The following is a 7,053-nucleotide window of genomic DNA, read 5'->3' on the forward strand; positions in this document are numbered from 1 at the left end:
AGGGTGATTTCTCGCTTTCTGTCTCTATGTCTCTCTCTGTCTGTCTGGTGAGCGCACGCGCCCTATAGTGAAAATCTCTCCAAAAAAAAAACATGACTTTCGTTTTCACTTATCCATGGATAATTTCTTAAATTCAAAATTTCCATCATGGCTCTCTAAATTTCTGCTATGGTTTGAATGTGTCCTCCCACAATTCATGTAATAAAATTTTATTGTAATGAGATTAAGAGGGTGAAACCTACTCTGGCTATGGGATTAAGAGCTGGGTCTTTAGAGAGGTGATTAGGATTAAGGTCATCAGTCTGGGGCCCTCAAGTCTGAATCCTGGTGGATTTATAGGCAGAGGAAATGAGACAGAGTCACTGGCAGAGACACACGCTTCTCTTCTTTACCCTGTGATGCCCTCTGCCATGTTCTTTTCTTTTTTTTTTCCACAGTCTTTTTTTTGCTATAGGGCACGTGCACTCACCAGAAAGACAGAGAGAGACAGAGAGAAAGCGAGAAATCACCCCCTGGGGTATGGCCATGCCGCAATCCCTTCTCCTCCAGTCTCCTCTCGGGATCTTGGAGATGCACCCATACGCGCCCGGCAAGAGTTTAAGCCACCGGGACCAGGACTCGAACCACGGTTGGCTGCATGGGAGTTCAAACAGAGCCATTACGCTAACTGCTGGTCCCCCCTCTGCCATGTTCTTCACCAACAAGAAGACCCTTACCAGATATGGTCCTTTGACCTCTAAAACTGTAAGCTAAATAAACTTCTATACGTTGTAAATTATTCAGGTGTTTCTGTTACTAGTAACAAAATGGACTAAAACTGTTTCCAATACTGAAACCCTTGGATCAAACCTATTTCCCAAATGAATGTCTTATCTTTTAATATGAAATCTCCCCTTTTCTTTTGTCCTTGCCTCTATTAAAGGAACCACTATCCACTTTTTCTAGTGTTTTCTCAAGTTCCAAGATCTTAAATATAACTTCCAGTATTTGATATCAGATGACCAGGTCTCTTGACTAGAAATTCGAACTCAATCCTCTATGGTTGGGTAGTTGGGAAAGTACTTATAAAACTGAGAATCATTCTTGCCCTCTCCATCTTCTTTATTTCCACCTTGTCCATTTAGTACTGGGATCTTCTCATTCTACCTACTACCTAGCTCTCAAACCATACCTCTTTTCTCGATCCCCACTGTTGCATCTTTAGTTCTGGCTTTCAACTGTTCAGTCCTTTTGATTTATTCCTCTGTAAGCCCATCACGGACTCAGCTGCTAGAGAGGACATCAGATAATGCTTGCTTATGTTTCTCCTTCAGTAGATCTCTAGCCCTTCAATGATTGCTCTCTGCTTATTCTCCAAACCTGAATCTTCTATTTTCATTTTACTGGACTTTTAAAAATGTTCCCCCCCCCATATTTATTCTCTCCTACACTTTCTCTGAAACACAATCTTTCACACTAAACAGTTTTTTTAAAAAAAAATTTTTTTGAGAGTTATTTTTCTCCCTCTTGGGCGTGTACACTACTGGGAGAGACAGAGAGAGAGAAAGTGAGAAATTATCCATTGAGAGATAGCCATGTTGCAATCCTTTTTCCTCCATTCCCCTGTCAGAATTTGAGGCATGCAAACACATTTGGTGTGAGTTTAAAGTCACCAGGTCAGGGGCTTGAACTGCGGTCACTTATGTGGGAATACAGTGACAAAACCATTATTCTGTCTGCCGGTCCCCACACTAGCATTTTAAAAACTGGTTATCCACTCTTCCAGGAGGGGGCTTTACAGGTGGTGGGAGCCTGGATTCAGAGAGTCCAGAGTGCTCAGCAGGTGAGGGCAGTCCCTGTCTGGCACCATGTCCTGGAACCTGCACGCCAAGCTCATTTATGGCGGTTTTGTCTCCCTGGTCTATTCCATTGACTTCTGGTCCTTAATGTGGCTGGAGGAGTACCAGAAGTAACAAGCCATTAATTGAGCTGGTATTGTTCAAGAAGATGTGCAGCTGCCAGTGTTAAAAGTGGACCTGATTCATTTGGCAGGAAATAAGAAGGCTGTTACCACTCTAATTATGAAAGTAGACGTCTTCCTGCCTTGGATTCTGCGTTGAGTACACTAATTCACCCCACTGTAGAATGATGGCTTGAGAAGAAAACCCTGTGACACCATAAATAAGAGTACTTTTAAGAAAAGACTGTACAGGGACCAGCAATTGGCATAATGGCTGTGTCGCTGGACTACCACGTAGTCAACTGTGGTTCGAGTCCCGGACCCGGTGGCTTGGATTCACGCCAGGCGCATGTGCGTGCATGCCCAAGATCCTGAGAGGAGAATGGAGTAGAAGGGATTGTGGCATGGCCATCCCCGCTGGGGGGTGATTTCTCGCTTTCTATCTCTCTGTCTCTCTCTGTCTGTCTTGTGAGCACATGCACCCTATAGCGAAAACCTCTCCAAAAGAAAAAGAAAAAAAAAAGAAAAGACTGTGCATAAGGATAGTTCCCTTCTTAAGTATCAGGAGAACCCTGGAGCCAATTATACCATTGGGAAGGTTCTCATGACTTGGTTGACTTTCTCAAATGAAGCTATCTTGCCCAGTTGTGTTCAGAGAAGACCTGCTTATTATTTAGCCACTACCACTTACACAACTGATCTGTGATATGAATACAAGCAAGTACAGGGCTTGATAAGGTCTGGGTCTATTTTGCCATCTTCCAAATAAAAGATTTCAGTGGAAAATCACTATGCTGTGCTGCCTAATAAGGTTCTTTGAAAATGTTCAAGTGGGTAAAGCTCTGTTAGGACAAGATACTTTGTGCTGTCTAAGAATAAACGGTTCAGGGGGAACAGCAGGTGGCATGGTGGTTAAGGTGCTGGACACTCCCACACGGTCAATCACAGTTCAAGTCTTGAATCTGGTGGCTCGCTCTCTCACTCCCCCCCCATGTCTCTCTATTGTCAAATTAAAATAAATGAATGAGTAAGTAAAATTAAATAAATAATTCTTAAGAAAAAGAATAAATAGTTCAGTTTAACCATCTCTTCTTGAATATTGCTTCATATTAAAAAATAAACATGAAGCAAGTCAAACTAGATAGATATGCATGCATTGGAAAAATAAATGGTGAATTATATGTATATCAAAATTATTTATTTTTACTTCACACACACACACACACACACAAACTAGATATCCTTTGAGACCCAACTAAAATAACTTAGAACATGTTAAGTACAAGTACACAGTGATTTTTGGATGACTAATTCTTATGAATTTTTTCATTAGTTTCATCCTGGATGCAACTCTTCCTGTTCTTGCCAAGAGAGCAGTGTTTCACTGGAGATATATAGATAATTGTAGCCCATATTTTAGCCTCAGAAAGGGTTTAGTTCAATCCCCATTATTTCTATATAATGACTGTATGATTTGGGGAAACCTTTTTAAACTTTGTAGGCCTCAAGTTCTTACCTGTAAAAATGTAGATGACAATAGTTAAAATTAAAAATATCAAAATGTTGAGTCCAGTTCCTGCCACTCTGGGGCTCCAGAATCGTCACATGGGATGATTTAGGGCTAATATCAGATTTATTTTTTTGAGAATGAAAGAGGGTGTTATTGTTAATTTTTCTAGAAGACAGGTGCAAGCCAAGTCTGCCCCATGACAAAGGACACATGGTTACCATACATGTAAGAGGAAACTTGGGCTTGGGGTCACCATCTCATTAAAAGGGCAGTAGTGGCAAAAGAGTTTGCCTTTAAGTTGTGTTGGTAGCATGATACCACTATTTTTGGGGGTACTCTATTTGGGGGCTGGGGGCCTGTAAAGAGTCCCTTTGCACCATCATTTCCTGTCATCCGGTAGAAGCATATCATGCGTAGTTTTTATAATTATGAATTTCAGATTCTGTCTTCTTTCTCTCCTGCTTTAGACCTTAGCCTTTCAACCCTCATAGTCTCTCTGGATTTGGCATTTCAATGCTGGCTCTTTTCAAGGAGTACCTATTGTACTTTAGAGGAAAAAAAGGGGGCTTTATCTTCTCTGTCCTCTCAGAGTAGGGGGTGAGATCTGCTAAAGCCATTCTTTTCTCATTTTATCAGCCTTCAGTAAGCAAAGGAGGGCCCATTCTACATGTCTGGCTGCTGTAGTGCCCTCTCACCTAGCAGTAACCCTTTTGAAGCTACTGAAAAGTTACTTAGGGACCAGCAGTTGGCATAATGGCTATGTCGCTGAACTCCCATGTAGTCAACCATGGTTTGAGTCCCGGACCCGATGGCTTAAACCAAACCATGGCATGTGTGCATGTGTGCCCAAGATCCCAAGAGGAGAATGGAGGAGAAGGGATTGTGACGTGGTCATCCCCCCTGGGGGGTGATTTCTCGCTTTCTGTCTCTATGTCTCTCTCTGTTTTTCTGGCGAGTGTATGTGCCCTATAACAAAAACCTCTCAAAAAAAAAAAAAAAAAAAAAAAAAAGAAAAAAGAAAAGAAAGAAAGAAAAAGTTACTTAGACCCTAGCAAGTTTTCATGGCATTCACAAATTATGGAAATTTGTAGCATTTTCCTGACACTTTCTAATACTAAGGAGCATTCATGCTCCATCATTCACAGGCCAGTTTTGTATATGTGTTGGTTCAGTGATTTACCAATTTGTAACAAGGTAAGTTACAAATCCTCAGTCTAGTCACTCCAAACTTATTTTGAGAGGAACAAATCACACTGGAAAGGTGGGGAAGAAACTTTCTTCTACCCAAACTCCCCTACTCTCTATAGCTTTCTTCTCCACATGCTCATACAAACCCCATGGTTCCCTGTAATCCAGCTCCCTCTTTATGATTTACTGTAATTATGCATTGATTATCTGTCTCCTCCACTAGACTTTAAGCTTCTTGAGGGAAAAATGTATTTTTTAAATCTTTTTACCTCTAGAATGTAGCACAGTTCCTGGAATACACAGATAGTCAAGAGATGTTTAAATAGCTGACTTAGTTATCACACATGAATAACTCCAAAAACATTGTGTTCTTGGTTATACTTCAGAGCAGAACTCTGATGAGCTAAGAGGCTATCCTTTAATATAGAATATGTCATTAGCATGGAAAAAAGTGTAAGTTGACTTTGGCCTGCTTTGCTTATTTTTGTCCCTGCTCTACCTCTGCATCTGAGCTTCAGACTGGACTTGAGAGAAAGAGAACACCTGCTAAAACGAGGCTCTACGACAACATTCGGGCAGCCAGGTCTCTGGGCTTCTCACCTGCCTTAATGGGAAAGACAAGGATACAGTTGTCCTTTTCTAGTATGATCTGCAATTGTAGAGATTTGAAAGAAGCCATGACACTTCCTAAGAGGATAACCAAAACAGTTGGAGAGTGAGTCAGGCTTAGGAAACACATAATATGTTGGCTTTAATTTGAAATGATCTTATTTTTAATTTAATTGTTTGCCATATTATCAGTCACCAAGAATGACTAGTGCTGGGTGCAAAGCAGTTTAATAAATACTGGTAACTGATTAATGCAAGTTTTGTCTATTCTTTTCCTTACAGATATGCACATGTAGTCTGTTCACAAATACCACCTAGCACTTTGTATTCAGTTGCTCCTCATTTATTCATCCATGAAAAATTAACTAACTAAATGTATGCCATTTTCCAGCTGCTAAAATAGGTGTTAGAGAATTTCAGACTGATCAAGAGCAACAACAATGGAAGCAACAACGAGGGTTGAGCTAACCAGCAAATTTGAAGGGGAAGCAGTGGCGGTAGAGACATAAAGGAAGGCTACTGGAAAAGAATCCAGTACTGAATTCTGGGGAAAAACGGGAATTGGGAGGTGGGTAGTAGGAAAAGAGGAGGGCATTTCAGGCAAGAGGACAGCATGAGAAAATCTATAGTACAAGTGTGACATTGCATTTAAAGGAAATAAGAAGCAGATGAGCATTTCTAGAGCGTCTTGTTCCAGGTGAGGGTGGGAAGGGGTGAAGTCAAAGGAGCAGGAAGGATCTGACTTCATTCTCTTTGGAAAGCTATTGAAGAATTCTAAGTAGATTTGCAAAAATGGAGTACTGTATCTGAGAGAAGGGGGATGAGTCAGAGACAGACAAGATTTCTTAGATGAAGAAATGAGGGGGCAAAGTCAGAGCTGATTCCTGAGTGGCCAGTCTTGGTGACAGGGTAACTGATGTGATAGTGAGACAACATACTGACAGAAAGCATTATCTCTGGAGCCAGCAGTTTGAAATCTTAGCTTTGCCACTGCTATCTGTGTGACCTTGGGCTGGTTACCTCTGTACCCAGTTTCTTCATCTGGAAAGTGAAGATAATAACATATACTATGTACTTCTTAAGAATGTTGTAAGAATCAAATGAGTAAATAGGTTAAAGTACCAAGAATCTGTTTCTGATCCATAGAAAGTACTATCGATATGAAAGTGTGTACTATTCTTATTATAGGAAAGGTTTTTTGTTTGTTTGTTTGTTTGTTTTGTTTTATTTTTAATGGAGAAGAGGTTGAGCTCAGATTTAGACACATTGATATCAAGAGCCCAGATAAAGACACCCAGTAGGTTATTGGTTGGATATGTTCATCCAGAGTTCCAGGGAAAAATCTTGGCTGCAGATATAGATATTTTAAAAGTTCAACATATAAATAAGTATGATTAAAAACGTGAGAGTAGAATCCCTTATGGGATATGGGTAGAGTGAGGAGAGTAGGTCAAGTATGGAACAAAGATTCCTTCTGAATTCCTGAGTATATTTTGGGATGTGCTGGGAGTTGTAATACACCATAACAATTAAGAATGCTCAAGATAATATATTTAACTGGACTAATGTACAGTGTATTGATGGTGGGAAAATTCATTTTTATAAACTGTAATAATATACAGAGATTCAATATATAAATAAATAAACCATGAAAAAAAAAAAGAAAAAAGAAAGTCCAGCTACTGTGGCACGATGACAACACAAGTCCCCTGCAAGGTTGGAAGCCATGTGGCTGGCCAGAGGTTCAGATACCTGGGTTGTCCTGGGAGCATGTTGGTGTGGGACTGGGGAAAATGAATTACAGCAC

At 40.4% G+C, this 7,053-nt stretch overlaps 1 pseudogene; it reads left to right on the forward strand.

Annotated features, from left to right (window-relative positions):
- The first annotated feature begins 1,847 nt into the window (after positions 1 to 1,847).
- LOC102494015 (small integral membrane protein 20-like) lies at positions 1,848 to 2,038 on the forward strand (annotated as a pseudogene).
- The last annotated feature ends 5,015 nt before the right edge of the window (positions 2,039 to 7,053 follow it).

Source organism: Tupaia chinensis, unplaced genomic scaffold (genome assembly GCF_000334495.1).
Source record: "Tupaia chinensis unplaced genomic scaffold, TupChi_1.0 Scaffold000097_1, whole genome shotgun sequence".
NCBI lineage: Eukaryota > Metazoa > Chordata > Mammalia > Scandentia > Tupaiidae > Tupaia > Tupaia belangeri.